The 22,761-nt window shown below is 43.8% G+C and overlaps 1 protein-coding gene and 1 long non-coding RNA gene across 5 annotated transcripts in view; one reads left to right on the forward strand and one right to left on the reverse strand.

Annotated features, from left to right (window-relative positions):
* Nucleotides 1-22,761, forward strand: part of ABCD3 (ATP binding cassette subfamily D member 3) — a 167,289-nt gene that overhangs the window by 25,741 nt on the left and 118,787 nt on the right. The gene's annotated exons all lie outside the window — the stretch shown is intronic.
* Nucleotides 6,581-19,963, reverse strand: LOC123379704. Its single transcript, XR_006584562.1, has 3 exons — nucleotides 19,849-19,963; nucleotides 8,443-8,512; nucleotides 6,581-8,100 (listed from the first exon to the last, which is right to left on the reverse strand). It is a non-coding gene; the product is annotated as an uncharacterized LOC123379704 (long non-coding RNA).

Here is a 22,761-nt window from a genome sequence, read left to right on the forward strand (position 1 = left end):
GTTGGAATTTCCAGTTACCTTTGAAAAGCTCATGCCATTGCCTTTTCATTTCATTTATTCATCCATTCAGGAAAATATTTGAGCACCGCTGAAACATCATCTATCTCTAAAATCACCTATTTCTCCATTTCCACCCCCATCTGCGTTTCGTCCTGTCCTTTCTCTGGATAAATTACATTAATCACTCCACCTGAACAAGGATCTCAGAAGCCATTTTCAGCCTCCTCATCTAGACATCTGCTCAGCCACTGAGTTGGTAGTGGATCCTTTTACATATCCCTACTTTTCTTTCAAGAAGCCGGAAGCTTATTTCTTAGGGGTAGGAGCTGATTTTATTTCTCTTTGCAAAATGACTTAGTTTAGTTTCTAGGACTGAGGGCAGCTCCATAAATACTGTTGAATTAAACTCAGTTGATGTCACTCATAGAGCAATTGACAGCTACGATAAGGATCTTAGAAGACGCCTCTGTTGGGGCGCCTGGGTGGCGCAGTCGGTTAAGCGTCCGACTTCAGCCAGGTCACGATCTCGCGGTCTGTGAGTTCGAGCCCCGCATCAGGCTCTGGGCTGATGGCTCAGAGCCTGGAGCCTGCTTCCGATTCTGTGTCTCCCTCTCTCTCTGCCCCTCCCCCGTTCATGCTCTGTCTCTCTCTGTCCCAAAAATAAATAAACGTTGAAAAAAAAATTAAAAAAAAAAAAAAAAAAGAAGACGCCTCTGTTAATTCCCTGGCAAAAAAAATGCACTCAGTTTTCAAATAATACCTACAATTAAGATTCTGAAACTCTGTAGAAATTGTACAAAAAAAAAAACATAATTGGCCTAAAAACATTAATTATAAAGATGGAAGTAGAATTGTTCAGAGAGAAGACTATCCTTTGTTTTGTGAAAGACCTGGCACGTGAAAGATGAAATCCCCAAGGATAAATTGCCTTGTATGAGAAGAATAACAAGAATTGAAGGTTAACAGCCAGAGGAAAGAGAAGAAACAAAGGGAAAGAGGAGCCAAGGGAAGTGAGGTGAGGGGGTAATGTGAGGGACCACCACAAAGAGAGCCACAAGTGGTTAGGAATGGCCTAGTAAGTTTAAAACCAGTGGGGTCCAATATTTATTTTCCTCTATTGGCTGTGCTGTGCTTTCACATGACTCCCATCATTTTCTCCTGTATTTTAGAACCTCAATAAAAGTCTGCTATGTGGTGCTCCAAGCCAGCTGTGGAGCGTCATTCACTCAGATCTCTCTTGGGGAGAAACTGCTACAAACAATGCAGTTAGGTTGGCCTCCAGCTCGTGCACCTTGGGGACCCACTGCAATGTTCACACCAAGGCCGCCATCTACCTGGGCTGCTCCAGCCTTGACTGAACTCAGCGGACACCTCTAGCTCAGCCATTTCTGCCCAACGCAGGACTCTTCCACTGGGCGATCTTTGCTCTAGATCTCCCATCTGCCTGCTCAGGACTTTCCCAGAACTGTACTGTCTTCTGAGGCTCTTCTTACAAATCCTCTTCCTTCCCCTTCTCTCGTCACAGGTGTCAGACCTGCATCATGTTCTAAGGTTTCCCCACCCACTCCTGTGTGTGTGTGCATGCGCGTTCTCTCTCTCGCTCTTCCCTCAAGAAATCTCAAGGTTTCCTCAAGAAATCTCTTGCATTTCTAATTCTGTCCTGGTGACCAAATCTCAGAGGAACTGACACAGTGTGTTGTTTTTCTTGACAGTAGGGCAAGGAATTGGAGCATTTTCCCCAGTGGGGTAACATGGTGTGGAAAAGAGGCCATGCACACAGGAGGTGAAGGGTTGAGTGGGGACTGAGAATTAACAGAAGCAGGAAGCTGAGCCCAGAAGTGATTAGGAAAAGAATAATCTAGAGATTTGGAGAGGGAAGCTGGGCTTTCCATTTCATTTTAATCTTAAAGGATAAGTTAACCTTAGTAGCTACAGAACTTTCCAGGGTCTCCAGGCATCTTGCTGTGTGTGAGCAGGTACAAAGCAAGAAGCTCATGATATGCTCCAAGGGAACTGGAGGGTGGTGAGAGAGCACTCACAGAGCTTGCAGCTGTACCCACAGCACCCGCCGCAGGGCCTGGCAAAGAGGAAGCTGGAGAGGCTAGCTGAATGAACAAAATCCGCTGTTCTAAGTGCACACAAATTTCCTGATCTGGGTGAATGACGTTAGATCCTCCATGAACTGTGAATGGTGTCACCAGTTAGTGACCACTAAGAAATTTGGAAGAGGGGAACAGCTATGAACTAGGTATGGAACAATGCCATTGTGCCATTTCAAACAAGATGACCTGCTTTGGTCACTCACAGTCTGAACACGGTATGATCACTTTTACATTACCTTTAATATAACTGCTTCATTCTGCAAGATGATCTGTATCTCTCTGCCTCATGGCCACCTCTGCCTCACTTACTTCCCATTGTCCAAAAACGCTGAGACTCAGTCTAAGAGGAGAGATGAAGAGAGCTGGTCTTACTGGCTACACTAAGTGCTTCCCATGCACTCTATCAAGCTATGTTTACCTAACTAAAAGAGTCCACTAAAGAGACTTTTCCTGAGCAAAGAAAGACTGCTCCATGCCCTGGTGTACATTTTCAACACCTCTCAGACACCCTGTTACCCCAATGTGTCAGGTGATTCTACCAACTAATGACCAGTGAGTTGATGGGATGTTCAACAAGATTCTCGAATGTGTTGTAAAGGCAGTTTCGATAACCTGTTGTATAATAAATACTTGAAGAACTCCCAGTGTTTAACTGAGGGTGTCTGGCCCTGCAGGGCCATGGGACACATGTGAATAGCTATGTAAAAGGGGAGATCCTGTAAAAATTTACTATTCGTGGTCTTAGTTCTGAACTGCCTTTCTGGACCTATTCTTCTTCCTGTTTCTCCTCTACTCCTGACCCTCTGAGCTAACAAATTTATTGTTTGATGTCCTTCCTCTGTTCCCCGATCTACTTTGGACTTGGTGTTCCACTTCCCCTCAGCCATGACTGTTGCTTCTCCCAGAGACGACTCTGATCCTCCCCTGCTCAGGGCTGCTTTTGGCCATTTCAGGTAAACACCTCTCCTGGGTAAACTGGAGAACGTTTCAACGGGTGCTCCGCTCCTGGGGGTAGAACACCTAGCAAGTTTGGAAGTAGAACTGGACACTGGGAAGGCATGAGCTGACACAGTTCTGCCTTCAAATGCTTGGAAAAGGCATTTTTCTTATTCTCTAAGGCCCCAAGAGATAGAATGAGCCATAGAGGGACGTTAAAGGGACAGAGTATAACTCGAAAGAAAAGCAAGAGGTATTTGACAGCAGTCAGAGCAGCCACAGCTGCCATTTCTTGTCACTGGAAGGCGCTCACGCAAAGACTGGCTAGCCATCAAGTGGAAACTGGAAAGTGGAAAAGTGGAAAGTGGAAACACTCGCAAAAGGAGTCACGCATCCTATGGGTCATTTTACTAGAGGTCTGCAGCGTCCTTCAATGTCGTGCTTCTCAGAGTCAAAACTTTCATGATTCTTTAAGTTAAAAACAGAAAAGTCAGATGCTTGCCTAGAGGGAACGGTTTGGAGTGAGGATCATCGGAGGGTCACTTGCATAGAGGAACTGCCAAGAGGGAAATTACAGGTTGGGATGAGAAGCAGGAGAGTTTGAATCTGGGCTGGGAAGGAACCATATCCTCTGAAGGGACCTGGTAAACTGTGCTTTTCTGTCTCAGATGGGTCAGCTTAGACCTGAAGAATGTCAGCGATTTTCCTCTTCCCACAGGGCCAATCTATAATAATTAATTTTACTACTTTTTTCACAAGCTATTAATTATTTTAATTAGCTTGTTCATGCACTCAAGTTGTTTACAAGCACTTTCCTTTTTGTAGCGCATCAATAAACAGTAGAAGGGAAACTACCACCTTGGAGGGACCCAGGAAGTTTTTACCAGGCAGGCCACGGCCCAGAGCATGAAGGAGTTTCTTCTGCTCTACACTGGGGACCTCCCAGCAAGAGCGTCTGAGTCAAATGGGTATCCTCTGTGGTCGTTGCCCCCTCAGTCAAAGCAACAGAGGGCAAACAACCTGTTTTTTGTGTGTTGCTCCGACAACCACCACCACAGAGTAAACCCCAAAGGTTGTGGATGGTTAATAGCAGGCTTTTATTAAAAACCCACATATTTGGCATCTCTTAGTTATCTGGTTTGACTTCTGATTTCACCCCTTACTGGTGTGTGACCTTGTAAAAGTCACTTCTCAAATTCTTTCTTTGCCTGTCAGTGAAGCCAAAAGCACCGAATCAGTGGAATTCTTTTGATTATTAAATGAGTGGGCACGGAGGGTAGGTGCTCACACAGCACCGGCACTGAGCACTCACTCGATCCTCACCTCCTCTTCCCTCTTGCCTTCTTCTCTCCTCCTCCCTCTTCTACTCTTCCCTTCGCTGCCAAAACTGGGACTCTTTGGCTCCAGACTTCAGGGCTCTTACTTCATTATTGTTCTTAAGTCTGTACTTTACAGAAGTATGAAAGAGAGAAAGTGAAATAACAATTTCCAAGGAATTATCGTTATTTGAATAGTCCTATTGGGACGTCTGAAAGACCTCAAGGGCCTTTTCTCCGGGGCTATTACGTCATGCTCTCGAAAATTGTGCACATGCACCATTTGGAAAGTGTGTTTCTCAGTAGGTTCTTTCCACCTCCTGGGGACAACCAGGGGCGGGACGGGGGCGGGGTTTGGTGCGCTAAGGTAAGAGGCTCCTCAGGCTCCACCCACGGCCTCAGGGGATTGACACCCCTCCCCCCCACCCCTCCCCTCCAGGGAGGAGACAGGGACTGGGAAAAAAGACCCTGTGTGCTGTTAATTTTTGTGATTGAAAATCCTATTTGGAGCTTTCCTTTAACAGAGCCCAGCACCCCAGAAGGCCATGCTGCTATGCTCCCCGCACTGTCTCTCATTTGCTCAGGTATGAACTTGGAAGAGAAACCCGGAGTCACCAAGGCAACTCTGCCTTCACAGTAATCTGTCAAAGCAGGGCACTGGGGCTCTTTATAGCAGATCTCAGGAACCCCATTTTTTTTCTATGCGACGGGGGTGCTAAATCACCACCAGTGAAGTGTAATGTTTTTTGAGAAGTTTTTCATTAAATCTTCAATAGATTAATGGAAACAGAAAAATTTTTCCAGGAGTTTTTCTATGACTAGAATCTAGAACAAAGAAAAAAAAAATATGGTGTATGTTGAATTGAAATGTTTGTACTTAACCCCATGTGTTGTATTTTTGTTCCAATTAAATATACTCATGTACTATTTTTTTGGTCTAATTTAAACAACCAAAGAAGGAACTGACCAATCAGGTTTTCAAAAGGAATCTTTTGGCCCCGTCTTGTGACCATTTATGGTACAATTTAAACAGAACCCAAAGCAGCCCTCTTTAAGTTTTTTAAAACGGTCTTCTGGAACTCTCTTGTGGCGCATCGTGGAACTGAAGAAAACAACAGCTACCGAATAAGGCCCCTTGTCTCACACACGGGGAACGCTTTTGCTCCTGCTGCTATTATAACTATGATTCCCTGAAGACTTACAGCGCAGCCACACTCACTGATCTCTTTGTGTGACTTTGAAGCACAGTATGAGAACGACCACGTCTCATTTTCGCCTCAAAGATGGAAATAAAAGGGGACTTGCTCCCACACGTTAACATCTGTCAAGAACCACAGAATTTTAAAGCTGATCAGTGCGATGGTCATGCAAGCAGGCCCACTTCGACTGGTAAAGAGAAGCGCCTGCCATCCTGGGCACCTTATTGTGCTCTCTAATCTCTTTATGTGTGTCAGTAGTTAATTTTCACCACTCTAAGAGGAAGGACTCTGTGATAATCTTATCCCCCACTGAGAAAACTGAAGCCCGGAAAGGCAATTGCCAGAGGCCAGTGGCTGACAAGAAAGTGCCAGAGCTGAGATGTGGCCAGATCATTCCCTCAGAGGCTGTGTCCCCAACCCCTACTTCACACCTCCTCTAACTCTACTAAGACTCTGGGCGTGATTTTAGTGACTATTGTCATTGTGCGTTAACCTTTCCTGTTGTCATAGCCCTTCAGCAATGTCACCTAAGTGCTTGTTAAATTGGTGATGTTAGTGTTAGTCTTGAAAAAAGTGACTGAAAATCCGCCCTTGATGTGAACATGGACTAAAGGTGTGATAAAATTTGAAGTGCAATATTAGCTGTCAACAAAGTCTCCAAAATGGAAATAAAGGAAATCCCTCTACCTTTTCTGCATTTATGAGGAACCACAAAATTTTGAAGCTGGCCAGCCAAACAAGTGCCATAATGTCTGTGCTGTTCATATAGGGGAGACTCTAAGGGTTTCTTGACTTTGGCGCTACTGACATTGGGGCACTATTGACACACAGGGCTCTCCTGTGCATTGTAGGATATTTAGCAGCATCCCTGGTCTCCTCTACCCATTAGATGCCAGTTGTGACGATCAAAATGTTTCCACTTTGGTGGTGGTGGAGGCAGCAGAGAGGCTCAGATTCTTCTGGGTTGAGAACAACTGAGATAGAATATACTATGAAATCATTGCAATAAAATGAGAAAATGCAAGGATTATAGCCAGCATAACTTTAATCTTCTCAAATTGTCCTCAGAAAGGGGGAGAAGAATGGAAACAATGAAAAAAATGCCATTGGCCTGGCTGCAAGATCAGCCCCCCCTGAAAAATGATACAAAACTATCACGTTTATACACCTGACAGCCGAGAATGAACACCCCCCCCCCTTACATTGAGTCCTATGGAAAAACCAACGTTGAGTATGTAAGATTTCCATGATTGCATCGCCACGATTGCATCATAAAATGTGACTGCTATGTTTCCAGAAAATCCTAAAGACTTATTCTCCTGATTTCCTGACCTTCAGGTTCTCTGTGGGCTCTGGCTTTCACCTTCATCAAATATTTCACTCACTTCTCAGCACCCTTCTTGAGCTATTCTCAGGTAATGACTGTAATCCCTCTTCATATCTGATGTCAGCTCAGATTTAGATCTCCTCCTTCCACATATAGAATCTAAGAGTTGCCAAGGATAACCTCATCTACTCCACCATTCTCCATGGATGTCAAAATATCCTAACTTAAATGTTTCAAAATTTCATCACTCTCTGCTAACACTTTTAACCTCTACCTTTTTTCTATGATCAATATTTCATTCATTTATTCACTTGTTCATTCATCACTGATTTGGTGATTACCTATTATATCTTCTAGGCACAGTATTAAATGCCAGGAATACAAAAAGCATTAAGCTGGTCTCTAGGGAGGGCACCTGCAGTCTAACACTGAAGAGGGAGGGAGCAGGGAAATGACAATGCATTGTGTGTGGCAAATGATAGGATTCAGGTGTCCACGAAAGGCTCTGGGAACATAGGAAAGGAACAAATTCTGCGTCAGGGTAGGATAAGGAGGCTTCACTGAGGAGTTGGGAATTAATCTGAGTGTAGAAGAATAAATAGGAGTTTGCCAGGCAAAGAGCATGGGGTGGGGGAGGGGGGGGGAGAGGTGGAGGGAGTGGGGGGGTAGAATGAATAACCTATACATAGACCAGATCTGTGAACAAGTCTGGTGAGTTTCTATTCTTGCCTTTTAGATAGTCTCTCAAGATGGGAATCTTTTCCCTTCCCTTGCATGTTGATGTACTCCATATTGAACTAATGGCCACCACCTCACAGCCACCACCTCACCAGATTCATTTTTTTCTAGCCACACTGTGGCCCTTGCTCCAGAAGGTTCTGTCACTCTCCCACTCACCACCTCCTCAGCTGATTCCTCTCTCCCTTTCTGCTCACATCCAGTTCCCAGAACCTGTCACTTCCATGTCTGTCATCTCTGCCTCGCTCAACCCATATCTCTTGTCCTATGACCATTACTGCTCTTCAGACATACCTTACCTCTGTTCTAGAATCCAGTGAAAGCCTCCTGACTGGCTCGTGACTTGCGGTCTCTCCCTTTTCCCATCTATCTGGCCGTAAGCTACAACTTATGGAACCATTGTGGGGATTTTTGAACGACTCGTTCATGCGTTGACTGAAAGGCAGGCATCTGGTATTTGCAGCCTTTCATGGAGATGAGCTCTGTGGTAGGGAATAAGTAGAGACAGCAGGGTCAGAGCAACCAACAGTGAGGCCACCACAGTTAACAACCAGACCTGGCTGATGTCATCCCTAGCCCCATTCTCACAGTCCTCGCCATGGCTTAGCAGGCTCCACACAGCCCTCGTGGTTGTGAATCACACAGGACATGTGCTCTCCCACCTCAGGCCTTGTGCTGCTTAGTGGCTCCCTGTATTCTTCACTCTCCCTCATTTCCTCCAAATTACGTCTCAGACGTCACCTTTTCTGACCCGTCTCTCCAACAACCCTCTGTAGAACAGCAGCTCTCTGTGATCCCGGGAATTCTTACCCTCCCTGACTTACCTCTGTGCTACTTTTTCATCTCCCCTCCATGACAGCAGCGACTTTGTCCATTTGTTCTCTGTTGTATTCCCTGGGTGTGGAAGAGTGTCTAGTCAGGACTGAGTCAACACCAGCTGAATACATAATGGAAGAGTCAAGTTCCATTTCTTCTTTCCCTAGCAGTATCTATATTTCCCAGCCATGGGATCTGGGTGAGGTTTTCCCACCTCTCCGTACCGGGATAGAGTAGAGGGAGGATTTGACTGGCCTAGAAGCCCCATCCTCTTGCCATCAGTCATTGGCTTAAAGGGGCACTTCCCCAAGTCCAAGTCAAACAGCGCAAGCAGTGGTTGGTTCAGGGCTGGGAAGGTGGCCCAAGTTGGTCTGATACAGGTAACACTCCTTTGGCTTGGTGGTCAGGGAAAAGGAAGCTCTGTTCTGTGGGTGGGCATGACTTGCCTAACAGTCAACAGCTGTAGGTACTTTGCTCTCAGGAGAGACTCCAGCCTGAGGACCAAGTCTGAAAGCCGCGCAGAGAGCATAATAGACAAGTAGAGCCAGGGCCTCCACCACCATGTGAATCTCTCCTTCTGAAGCCATTGCATCTCTACAACTTCTGGATTCCTTGTTTTGTGAACTGATGAATCCCATTATTGTTTAAGTCAGCTTGATGTCAGTTTTTCTTTTTTGTGCAATCCAAAGCATCCTAGCTGATACACTGCCCTTAAAATGCTATTGTGCCCTAGTGATGATTTAAGGACACTGATCAATTAGAATGTTTATTATTGAATCAATAAATTCATTCATCAAATATTTAGGGAGCACCATACAATGACTTTAAAGTCAACTAAACGATCATGGCTATAAAACCGACGTTGGGGCACCTGGGTGGCCCAGTCGGTTAAGCGTCTGACAATTGGTTTCAGCTCTGGTCATGATCTCACAGTTTCAGGGGTTCGAGCCGTGCGTCAGGCTCTGTGCTAGCAGTGTGGAGCCTGCTTGGGATGCCCTGTCTCCCTCTCTCTCTGCCCCTCCCCCACTCACACTGTCTCTGTCTCTCTCAAAATGAATAAATACACTTAAAAACAAAAACAAAAAACACCTCATTTGAGGGAAAATGATAAGAGACAGGGAGTGTTCAGACTCGAGAGAAGGCTTCTTAGACAACAACTTCATGATAGATGTGGCCTCATATTTGAAGAGGATGATGTGTTTAGACATGGATTTGGCTAACACCTGCTGGAATACAAGATATTCTTAATTCTGCTGTAGGTGCCAATCCCTTCTCCTAAGGTACCAGGGGGAAATACATTCACAGAGAACAAAGCAAGGAAAGGCAAGACCTTGTGATTAGCTCAGACTTCAGCTTTAGATCACTGTGCTTCCTCTCAAAAGAAAAGGGGTCTTAACCCAAGGCAGGCTGTCCTGGAGGAGCTAGCATCAAGGCAAACAGAAGGCCTCCTCTGTTTGCTTCCACCCCAAAGTGCAAACCCTTGTTGTGAGTCTTACCACTCCAATGGGAAGAGAGGATATCCATGCCGGTCTGAACCAGATGGGGAATCCAATGCAGGAATAAAAGATGCATATCTCTATCTCTACATTCCTTCCCTCTACTGAGCCACCAGATGAGATCACAGCCTTGGTCAGTAGAAATACAACCTTCTAAGATCTTGATCTGGGGTATCCAGCTAGGCCATGCAGGGATTCCTGCCTGCATGACCTATGAGATAATAAATTCTTGTTTTTAAGAGGCTAAGTTTCTGAAGTTTCCAAAGGTAATTTGTTACACAGCAACAGATAACTGACACAAATGGGTACGTAGAGTTTCATTGTGTAAATTTAGGTTGTTTCCAACCTTTCCCAACTGCAGTATGGCACTGAACACCTTTAGACATATGTCCCTATGTGTTACTGAAAGAAGTTGTGTATGATAATTACACATAGAATTGTTTACTCTTATTTTAAGTTATAATACTGTCAAGTTACCCTCCCAAAAGTTATATACCGATTTGTACTACCAATAAAATATGTTTTTTACCCCATAACCTCGCCAATACCAAGTATTATAGATCTTTATCATTTACCAATTTGAAAGGGGGAAAAAAAGGTTTCATGTATTGACTGCTTACCCCATGTCAAGCCCTGCCTCAGTGCTTGACATACCTTTTCCCATTTGATCCTTAGGGTAACTCTATGATGTGTTATTATGACCCCATTTATTACCCCAGTGATGAGAACAAGACCTAATCAAGAGTACATAATTAAGTAGTAGACCAGGTACTCTCAGGAAGTCTCACTTAGGAATCTGATCTTTAAATGGCTGGTGAGGGAGCCTGGGTGGCTCAGTTGGTTGAACATCCAACTCTTGATTTCAGCTCAGGTCATCATCTCATGGTTCCTGGGATCTGCCAGGTGTTGGGCTCTGAGCTCACTGTACGGAGCCTGCTTGGGCTTCTCAGTCTCCTCTTCTCTCTGCCCCTTCCCTGCTCTTGCACTCTCCTTCTTCCTCTCAAAATCAATAAATAAACTTAAAAAAATAAATGGCTGGGGAAATTTGACCAAGTCTCACATGGCCATTATACTCTTAGTATTTCTTTTCCTGTAATTGCATATTCATATTTTCTCCTTCTGTGCTGGGTGTCTTCTGTCTGCTGCTTGAGGATTCAGTCTTCCTACTCTGCCCTACTGTCTCCTAGAAGTTTGACTTCTCTGTCCTTCATTAGCAATGCCCCAGTGCTCTAAGGCTCCCTGCTGGGTTTAGCCAGTGGAGAACCTGGCAGGAGATTAGAGGTGGGAAGAAAATAAACTCCAAGTATTTACTCTGACTGGCTTTGAAAAAAGGTCATTGTTCTTCTCAGGTGACCCTCTCTTCTTCTAGGCTCCTGTAATTTTTCTCTCCTATTTTCACACATAGAAATGATTCCTGATTGGCTGCCAATAGCCTCAGGTAACTGTGGCTGTCCTATACACACAACTATACAAATAGTCTTTTGTAAATGAAGCCTCCTTGCTTTATCTTGAGTGTGCTATTATTTTATATTTTCTATTATGTTGTCTTTTCTCACTGAATTGTAGGCATTCTGTATGTTGAGGTCATAATTCTTTGTCACTTGATGTGGAAGCATCTATCTTGGTTTATTATTTTTTAGTATCATTCTTAAAAGTGAAACAGCTGTGGGGTGCCGGGGTGGCTCAGTCAGTTGGGCGCCTGACTTTGGCTCAGGTCATGATCCTGTGGTTCGTGAGTTCAAGCGCCACATCAGGCTCTGTGCTGACAGCTCAGAGCCTGGAGCCTCCTTCAGATTGTGTCTCCTTCTCTTTCTGCTCCTCCCCCACTCCACACTCTGTCTTTCTCTCTCCCAAAAGTAAATAAACATTAAAAAAAACAGTGAAACAGTCAGTTACTTTATGAATAAAATGGGTTTATTTGGGAATAGCAGAGGAATTTCAATTTAGGACATGTATGCCATGGCAAACCATAGGCAAGTGCAGAGATCAAAGGAGAGAAACATTACTTTATAGAGGAAAGGTAAACATTGGAAGGGGCTGCTTTGAGCGAGAGTCCAATTAAGGAAAGCATGAGTTCAGGCTGGTGATGGTTTCTCATTGGCTGAGTTGTGGCATTTTCTTATTGGCTGAGTTTGCTACCAGGCAAGAAGAAATACTCCCTTTGCTTTCTACTCCTGCTGGAGTAGTAAAATCGGCTCCTTCCTGTTGGGAAAGTGTATAAATCTCTTCCTGTTAGGGTCTGCAATTGACCATGAGTGATGGGGCTTGAGAATTCCTTTTGGCCTTGGGTTCATTTTATGAGGATTACTTTATTCAGTTGCAATAGTTTTATTTAAGATGATTTCTGTGTAGGGGTGCCTGCATGGCTCAGTCAGTAGAGCTTCTGACTTTGGCTCAGGTCATGATCTCAAGGTTCGTGAGTTTGAGCCCCACATATGGCTTGCTGCTGTCAAAGCAGAGCCTGCTTCAAATCCTTGGTCCCCTCCCCCTGCCCCTTCCCCATTTGCACTCTCTCTATCTCTCAAAAATAAATGAACATTAAACAAAAAGATGATTTCTGGGTAAATATTTTTATATCCTCACCCAAGACCCCACCCTAGAGAATGGGGCCTTGACCTTGACAAATCCATTGCAATTCACTTCTCCACTTTGGGGTGGGATGAAATGTCTGGATCCTAATCCATTTGTGCCCCAAATATCATCTTGCCCTCCTTAAAAGTTTACTTTCCTCTTCAAGTATATGGAAAGGTTTTGTCTGTACTCCACCTGACTTGTCTACTAGATGCTGTTCCTCAATGTCATGTGCTTCCTCCTCTGCTCATGGCTGCATCCTGCCTGGAATTCTTAGGCATGGTCCCCTACCAAAAAGGCTCCTCTACTTGTACCGGTGGAGGAGTGAATGTGGGGCAGGCCATGCTTTGTTTATCATATATTCCCTTTACTTTCTAAGATACCATTACATGAGCCTGTACGGTTAATCAGACTTTGGCTTTGGGGGTGGGAGGAAAGAGAGGATGCATTGCAATTGAGGTGGAAATGATTATAATACGGGATGGTGGAGGAAGGAGACTTACACTGAGGGTCTAATACGATTTTTCCCAAAGTACATGTAGGAGGTTCGGTTATTCATAGGGAGTTCCTTGTGGGCACACCTGGTCACTAACATCACTCCTTATCCTGGTATCTTTCTTCTAACCACCTAACCCCTCCTCTCTGGATTCCTCTCCTGAACCTCCCAGAGAAATGTTGTTCCCTGTCCACATGGTCAGTCTTGCCCCCAGAATTATTTTGTTACCTCTAGTGTTAAACTTTCCTTAGCAGAGTGAAGTGAAAGAGGAGCTCCAGCAGTACACCAATGGAACAATCTTGCCTTTGCAAAAGTCCCCCAGAACTGTGTGCGGAGGTACTCCAAACCCCATGGAAGAGTCTAGGATGGGCAGCCCGAGTCTAGTCCCTTTATGAAGAAGCTCGACCTGCAGAAGCTGCAGACCCTTTTTCATTTTTCCCATTCTCGAATGTATTCATTTCGGTTCTCGATCTCCTGTTTTCCCATTGTGTCCCTTCAGGCTTCACAGAGTAAAAAATGGACCATAAAGGGCCACTCCTTTAGCCATACAACCCCACAGCAGCTTTGAAAGCACCTTTTGTGAAAAGATGGGGTTTCATTTTTAACCAGGGGCTACGCTTACCCTCAGTTTGGGGGAAAAGGAGGGAGGAAGTCTTGGCTACATGTCTTAGGGAGAGGAAGGCAGATGGGAGACAAAAGAAAGAGGTCCATTTCACTCTGTCTCCTTAAAGGACGACAGGCCCAACAGTCAGATTCTAACAGTTGTTACTACAACAATGGAACGGGACACTTTGGAACACAAAAGCTCCCTGTCCTGGGAAGTATGTGATTAATGGGATGTCATAGAAAGGATTACCTGTCTTTTAAGAGCAAACACAAAGTCTTTCTCTTTACCTGACCTTTTAAATCAGTTCTTTACTATTTAAGGATATAAATGTAAAGTCAGAATTGGACTTGGCTGACTGTTCATGAGGGAAGAATGCCAAAGGAAAGGGGGATGGGATCCGGGCATGGGTTAGACAGGTAAAACAGGCTGTGTTACATTGTTGAAAGGAGAAGATATCAGTGTGTGTGTGTGTGTGTGTGTGTGTGTGTGTGTGTGTGTGTGTCTGTGTGTGTCTGTGTGTGTGTTGCATAAAGCTAGATGCTGGTAGGCTGAGCTGGACTAACAGATTCATGAAGAGGTAATTAGCTGGACAGAGGCTTCCCTAGACTCTTGGAACACAATCCACCGCATCCCCAGGTGTTATCTGCCTCTCTTCGCATTGCCCTGTGGGAGCTGGGGCTTGGGACACTGACACAAGTACTGATATTTGGCTACTCCTACTGCTATAATGAGGTCCTTTGTCTATGATCCAAGAGTCTTCTGTTTTCTCCCAATATCCATGAAACTGTGGCAGGCTAACTCAGATTATAGGATGGTAAAATCTCAGACTCTTCGCAGTTCTTGACAGTCTTGGTACCAAGAGGGGATGTAGACAAAGAGGCTAATTAGGAGATTTTCGAGGGAAGTCTCTGGGAATTGGCAGTGAACATGTTGACCAAGTTTTTGATCAATGAGGCACGGTTCTCCATGTTTTTGCCAATTATAAGGAGGAATTGAAGCAAGCTGAGGACTAGGAGGTAGGTTCAAAGTCAGCTGTGTGAAGTGGGGCTTGGAGCATTGCTAATTCATCTCGGTGTAGGGAGACCCTCACCGGTTTGGCAGGCAGCTTCAGGTCTGCCCTTCTGTAACAACTAGTGCTAATATTAATCCTGGATGAGCAGAAGTTTTGGGCCTTTTTAAAAAAAATTTCTTTTAACGTTTATTCATTTTTGAGAGATAGAGACAGAGTGTGAGTGGGGGGAGGGGCAGAGAGAGTGGGAGACACAGAATTTGAAGCAGACTCCAGGCTCTGAGCTGTCAGCACAGGGCCCTACACGGGGCTCAAACTCACAGACCGTGAGATCATGATCTGAGCCGAAGTCGGACGCTTAATCGACTGAGCCACCCAGGCGTCCCGGGCCTTTTTCTAGAAGAATGGCAACAACTGGATCATTAGTCCCTCCTATGGTCTATCATTCCACCCTCAGATTCGTTCAGACAAGAGCAAAGTGTCTCAACGGCTTTGCAGCGGGTCCCAGCCATTATCATGGTTCTTTGGGGGAGATATCCCTGAGACAGCTTCCAAGGGAAGCCACAGAAGAAATCTAATATTTGAACTCGTAAGAGTTCCTGGGATTGGATTTACAATGCCGCTGCAGGTGATCCGCTGGAGAATGAGAAACTGACCCGAAGAATTCTACATAAACTCTTATGGTCAGTTCTCACCCCGCCAAAACTTACACTGGAACTAGATGAAGTCTCAAGAGATGTTATTTTGATAATGGGCAGCAAATGCCCCAGATTGAGGTAGATTCCTTTAAAAAAAAAAAAAGTTGCTGCCGTGTGAGCCATGCCCAAGTCAGCAAAAAGGTGCAAACCCAGTAACACCAGCCAGAATATAAAGTGGCATGGCTACTGAGTCAAGGGGTTCCTAAGGCTAAAACGGGTGGTATTAGCCATGAGGATTTTCACCCAATTTAAATTGTTGAACCAGCCAAAAGCACTGCAAGCTCATTTGGTTGAGCCATGAGCAGACACCATACTGTTTGAAAGTAAAAGTAAATATAAAGCCTTACTGGCCTGGAGAAGCTCTTTTGTCCTGTGTCCCCCTGAACCCTTCCTCTTCCCTCTACCGTTGCCTCAGCTGATGTTAGTACGGATGTTTTATGGACCTTCCAGGATCCATAATGTCCACAGGCATCTGGCATCGACCTTCAAAATTTCTGATTCTGCTCCCATCCCCTTATCCTAGTCCACACACATAAGTAAATCAGGTTTGGTCACCGAATACAGCTGTCCTCGGAAAGGGATCATTTCCTCCTAGCTGCTTTCTGGGTAATGATCAGAACACAAGGGATGAGGTGATAGGGACTTATTTTGAAAATCTGAGATTTCTCCATGACCATTCCTGGGCATGGTATGTCTTTCTCTCCCCTAACAGCGACTCCAGGCCAGCATGGTTGGCACGTCTTCCAGATGGCAGCCCCATCAAAATGGGGCCTGGGAGATTCAGACTTAACTCTGGTTCAGCCACCTGGATTCTCTGGCTGGACTGACACGGCCCCAGATCATAAGGATAGTTGCCATTTGGTTGAGGACACCATCATCAATCCCCTATCACAGGCCAATGTGGAGGCTGCAATGGGTCTGTGTAACTTTTGTTAAAATGTCCAAGTTACTTTTTTTTTCTGAATAAAAGGTCTGAGTATGATTAGGGGATGATTGAAGCAAAGGTGAAATGATCAACGCCAAAAGTGGATGCAGAAATTTGAGGCAATGGAGGACAGGCAGCAGTAGCACCTGGGATGGGAGCATCTCAGACCCTGAGACACATGATAGACAGACAGAGAGAGAGAGAGATCTGAATGATCTTTGTTTTTCCAAATCACCTCTGGAGTCTTCCTCATGAAGGAAAACCTCTGGTGAGATTCTCCCAAACCATTGCAAGGACTTTTTTTTTCCCTCCCAAGGGCTTTTGATTTGACTGACTGCCTGATTTTGTCATCATCTGCCTGATGACTCTGATTGTGATTTGACCACTAGTCACCTTACCTTTACAGGGGAGTCAATCAGAAGAGGCAGAGGATGGTCCCAGCTCCTGCACCTCCCACAAAGATAATACCTGTTAACACATCCAGATGTCTTCACCCCTATTCTTACAACCATCAATAATAGATAATAGATATCTATTATAGATAAATGCCCCCCAACTGCCCTCAGGCAGTCCTTCTATAAAGAAAGACTAAACTCAATTATTTAAACTCAGCCGGGGAAGTTCAAGGTTTACCAGCTGGCCAAAAGGTAATGTTGGATGTTCTGTCAATGTCTCCCTTTAAATGATATAGGTCCTACTTAGCAACCCCCACAACTATAAACAACACTTTCATTTCATGGTCATGATGTACATATGCCCTCAGGACTATACTTGCTTTGTGGAACTAGGACATTAAGCTCCCTGCCTTCTGAAAACACAATGATTTGCAGCTTTGCCATGGTCATAAGAAATCTTCAAGTGGTTAGGGAAGCAATACTAGTAAATCACGAAGCCCTCACAACTAAGAGATCTCTCCCAAAAGATGCCACCCTTGGTTCTCAGGAGAGATTTCCCAAGAGATAACTGACTTGTTATTTATGTGCACCCTGTGTATACCTATCCCTATATCAGGACTCATCCGATTAGAAAAAGTGGTACAAAAAATTAGTCCCTGACTGTGGTTGAGGTGATCAGTGCTAGTGCCTCATCCCCGGGAAGCATTCAAGTGGGCCTCAACTCAGCAGGTAAGGTTGCTACAGATGAGAGAATTGCCCTAAACTTCCTCCTGGAGGGCCAAGCAGAGCCGGTGCCATCACAGATACATCCTGTAGTACCTGAATTAATGTCTCAGGCCAAGTGGGAACACCAATACAGAAATATAAGGAGAAAATCCCCTGGCTTTCTAAGGTAGAACCTGATGATATATGGGATTTGTTCAACTGCCTGGATCTGGAACCCTGGGAGGCATGGTTGGGGTGAATTCTACAGGTTGGTTTCAGCCTACTGGTTTGAGTCCTACTGATAGTAGACTAATTAGATGTTGTACTGTACAAATTGAACAGATTTGGTCTCAGCCTCTGTTGGTCAGATTCATTAGAGTAGCCAATGGAGTGGTAGACCCATCAGAAAAGTTTCCAGAGTATAAGAGAGTGTAGATAGATGTGCTTATCTTCTAATATAATAAAGTTTACTTTCAGAGCAAAGAGCCAGCAGGGTAACTTTTTTTTATTATGAAATATTTGGTTTCTCTAAGCTCAGGGCTCCTTCCCTTTATATGTACATGTGTCAGATGGCCCTTTCTGCATCACCCTGTGGGAATTGGAGCACAAATACTCATGCTTTGGTATTTACTTTGCGAGTAAGAAAGTCCTCAGCCTTTGACCCTGGAGTCTCAGGTCTTCTGCCAGGATCCATGAAATTGTAGCAGGCTAACTTCTTAACTTGTGAGTGAGGTAAAATACCACTCTTCACAGTTTTCAACGTTAATCTGTCCTATTTGTTTTGTACCTAATGGATTAAAGCTTTCCATCAAGTAAATCTAGGATAATCCTGTTCCTCTCCACCCACAAAGGAAGAACTAATGAAGGACTAGAGTGATGTTTGGTGTCCTTCACAGCTTTCTCCCCATTTGTGGGTTGCCCGTGCTCTTTAAACAGCCCTTTCCCAGGGGTAAAATGACCTCAATGGATCGCTCCAGGCTCTTCCTCTTGCTCTCTCTTATGCCATCCTATCTCACCCCTGCAGCCTGTTTCTTCTCTTTGTCCATGTTAGTTATAGTGGCCATTGTTGGTTGGCTCTCTAGTATCCATTGTCTATCATTCCCCCATCCTTTCAGTTGGAGCTCCTGTGGGAGCCCAATACCATTCAGACATATTTCAAAGCATCCAGGGGAAGCGAACCCTGTCCCCAGCTTCAGACGTGGAATTGAGTGGTGTAACAGCAACACATTCATTCTCTTTGCCAGGAGATCTATTCTGGCCAGTGAGATCTTAGAGGAAATCTGAGGAAGAGCTTCTCAGAAAGTTACCTTTCTCTATTAAAAGATAGCCACAGAAAGAAGCCCATCCTATTTCCAGTCGGAAGGTTTGGAGCTTCTGTAGCCATTTGATCCCAGCTTGCAAATGAGGCACCATTCAGGATGGCAGAACAGAGAGACGACCATAATGTCGTCATGTTCAATCAACTGTGAATCCCACTCTCCCTTGGGAGATAATGCATTTCCTAAATGTTTAAGTCTTCTTTTAAAATTTTTTTTTTCAACGTTTATTTATTTTTGGGACAGAGAGAGACAGAGCATGAATGGGGGAGGGGCAGAGAGAGAGGGAGACACAGAATCGGAAACAGGCTCCAGGCTCTGAGCCGTCAGCCCAGAGCCCGACACAGGGCTCGAACTCACGGACCGCGAGATCGTGACCTGGCTGAAGGCGGACGCTTAACTGACTGCGCCACCCAGGCGCCCCATGTTTAAGTCTTCTTGAGTATGCGATTCTATTACTTGTTAGCATACAGTGAACTAAGTTCTGGGCACTCTTCTAAGTACCTTGAATGAACGTGTGTAGTTAAGGCTTATAACAAACCTATGTTTATTATTTTCTTCACTTGGAAGACAAGGAAACCTAGATACAGACAGCGTAAATATCCTGCCCAGGTCACACAGCTACTTAAATGACAAAGCTAGGATTTGAACCCAGATCTGGCTCAGAAGCTACAGATATAACCACTAATCTAGCACTTCTCACTATGCTGTTACTTGCGGTCTAAAGCATTTCAACTGATACTAACTGTTCTTTGCTTCTCAAGGCTACTTCAACTGACACTTAGGCTTTGGACCCCTTTGACCTCCAAGCTCACAGCTGCAAGCCAGTTTCATCCTCCCATGTCCACCTTCAGGGCCCACTGCTTGCCCAGAAGAAGAGATTCAACTTTAATATCTAACTTCATCTCTTATTTGAACACCTAGGAAGGCAGCCCAAAGTTAATACATGAGTTCTTATTTAACAGTTTTAAGCACCTTGATATGACCAACGTGTTCAAAGGGCATCTGCAGTATTGACCAAATAATGCCAATTACCGACTGGCAGTAACTGGGAGCTCTTATATTTGCCCTACTCCCGTCAAGGAAACAGACAAGCAGCTTCTCAAGCCTGTCTCAGGGATATACACACACACATATATACACACACACGCACGCACACATATATCTACACACATGCACACAGCACAGTTACTCACCATGTATGACATGGGGCAATTACCAGATAGCAATTACCTTTGCTCCCCTTCCTTTTGTCTTGGAAGTCCCTTCTCCTCTCCTCATTGACTGTTCTGGCTACTGGTCACATTCTTCCCAGCCTGTGATTAAGGGGAAATCTGGACTTTGCACTGGACGCTTCTGCAGCCCACTGTCCCTGCCCCACCTCTCTCCATCACTATTATCGGTAATGTTTCAGATAAATTGCCAAAATAAATTTTTTTTTTAAATCACTGGAGAAATGAGGGCAAAAGTGAAAGGTGTTCTAAGGTGGGGACAGAGGGTATCAGTGGGTGGATCTGTTTGATTAAATCAGGAGTGCTCTATTGCTTAACATTTTTACAATAGAAATGTTGAGTAACTCATTTCCACATTTTCTCCGAACCACAAGGGGTGTGCCCTTGAGGGAAATGGAGATAGGAAGAGTTCACCTTTGAGAGATTCTTAAATGTTACAAGATTTCCTTAGAGCTACATGTGGAGAACTTGGCTTTTTTCCCCTAAAAGCTTTTGTATTATAAACATCCGAAGCTTCCTTTAAAAAAGATGTTAAATGTAGCAGATGGTTCAAACTGATCTGAATTTGGAGCTCAAAAAACTAGAAAGTCTCTTTTGTAATTCACACTGGACTTTGAAGATAAAGGTCAGAGTCTTGAGAGGTCTCCTTTTCACATGGATAGTTGAAGAAGAGAATGCTAATAGAGGGTTGGGATTTTTCAATGTGTGAAGAAAGTATTTTTTTTATATTTTAAAAATCCAAGTACTCTTTTCTCTAGACCAGACAGAGAGAGAGAGAGAGAGAGAGAGAGAGAGAAATGATCATAGGTATCAGAAAAAAAGACGGAGAACAACGATGAAAGGCTGTGCATTCTATTAGACTTAGTCCCTAAGACAACTCTATGAACCTAAATGCTTAACAAGAACTGAATGCTGAATACATTATGGAATACTCACACAATGAAATACTACATAATGATGTGAGTGAGCAATTTACAATTACGTGCAATAGATCAATCTCAGGATATTGGGTTTCGGAAAGATACCAGATGCAAAATAGTACATTCTGCATGACTCACTGACAAGAAGCACAAAGCAGAGAAAGCTAATCTATGCCATTAGACATCAGGATGGTAAGTACTTTGGGGCATCATGACGGAAAGGGAGCACCAGGAGGATGTCAAAAGTCAGTGAAGTGTTCTGTTTTACAACCGAGGGGCTGGTTAACATGGGTGTGTTAAGTTTGTGAAAATTCAGTGTAGCTTCAAAATTGCAACAAGTCTATGAGAATATAGTTATTACCATTTCCATTTGCACATGGGGAGTCTGTGGTTCTGAGAGGCTGATGACCTGGTCAAGGTTGCACATTTCTTAAGTGCTAGAGTCAGGATTTGATCTAGGCTGCCTGCTTCCAGGGCCCAGGTACATAACCATTCTGAGGAGTTTCTGTTGCTGCATATCCTGGCAACATTTGATGTCAGTTTTTTTGGATTTGGGCCACTCTAATAGGTGTATAGAGGTATCTCGTTGTTGGAATTTGCAGCTCCCTAAGGATATGTTGTACATATTTTCATGTCCTTATTTGCCAACCGTATATCTTCTTTGGTGGAGGGTGTCTGTGCAGATCTTTTGCCCATTTTTTTAACTGGATTGTTCATTCTCTTATTGTTGAGTTTTAAGTGTTCTTTCTATATTTTAGATAACAGTCCCCATCAGATATATCTTTTGCAAATATTTTCTCCTGCTCTAGGCCTTTGTCTTCTCATCCTCTTGACAGTGTCTTTTGCAGAACAGAAGCTTTTAATCTTAGTGAAGTCCAGCTTATCAATTATTTATTTGATGGTTCAGGACTTTGGTCTAAAATAGTCATTGCCAAATTCAAGATCACCTAGATTTTCTCCCATGTTATCTTCTAGGTGTTTTATAGCGTTGCATTTTATATTCAAGTGTGTGCTCCACTTTCACTTAACTTTTTTTGGGTATAAGGTCTGTGTGTAGATACATTTGTTGCTTTGTATGTGGATGTCCAGTTTTTCCAGCGTTAATTCTGAAAAACTATCTTATCCCCATTGTATTGCCATGCCTCATTTTTCAAGAGTTGATTGGCTATTTTATGTGGGTCTATTTCTGAACTCTCTATTTTGTTTCATTTACCTTACTTTTTTTTTTCTCCAGCACTACCCTGTCTTGATTACTGTTACTTTATAGTAAGTCTAGAAGTTGGATAATTTTGTTATTATCCTTTAATATTGTATTGACTCTTCTAGGTCATTCACCTCTTTATATAAATTTCAGAATCAGTTTGTTGAGATCCACAAAATAACTTGCTGGAAATTTCATTAGGATTTCATTAAATCTACAGATGAAGTAGAGAAGAATTGACATCTTGACAATATCGAGTCTTCTTACCCATGAGTATGGAATATCTCTCCGTTTATTTAGTTTTTTAAAATTTCTTTCATGAGAGTTTTTTAGTTTACTTCATATAGATCATGTACATATTTTGTTATATTTATACCTAAATATTTAAAAAATTGGTTCTGGGGAGCCTGGGAGGCTCAGTGAGTTGAGCATCAGACTCTTGATTTCAGTTCAGGTCATGATCCCAGGGTCTTGGGATTGAGCTCTGCATTGGGCTCCATGCTGAATGTGGAGCCTGCTTAGGATTCTCTGTCTCTCCCTCTGCCTCTCTCCCCCACTTGCATTCTCTGTCTCTAAAATTAAAAAAAAAAATTTAAGAAATATATAAATATCTCCTAACAATTTTTTTTATTCTAATGTAAATGATCTTTGTGCTTTTAATTGTAAATTCCATCTGTTTGTTGTTGGTGTATAGGAAAGCAACTGACTTTTATATATTAACTTTGCATCCTGTAACCTTGCTGTAATTATTTATTA

Source organism: Felis catus, chromosome C1 (assembly GCF_018350175.1).
Source record: "Felis catus isolate Fca126 chromosome C1, F.catus_Fca126_mat1.0, whole genome shotgun sequence".
NCBI lineage: Eukaryota > Metazoa > Chordata > Mammalia > Carnivora > Felidae > Felis > Felis catus.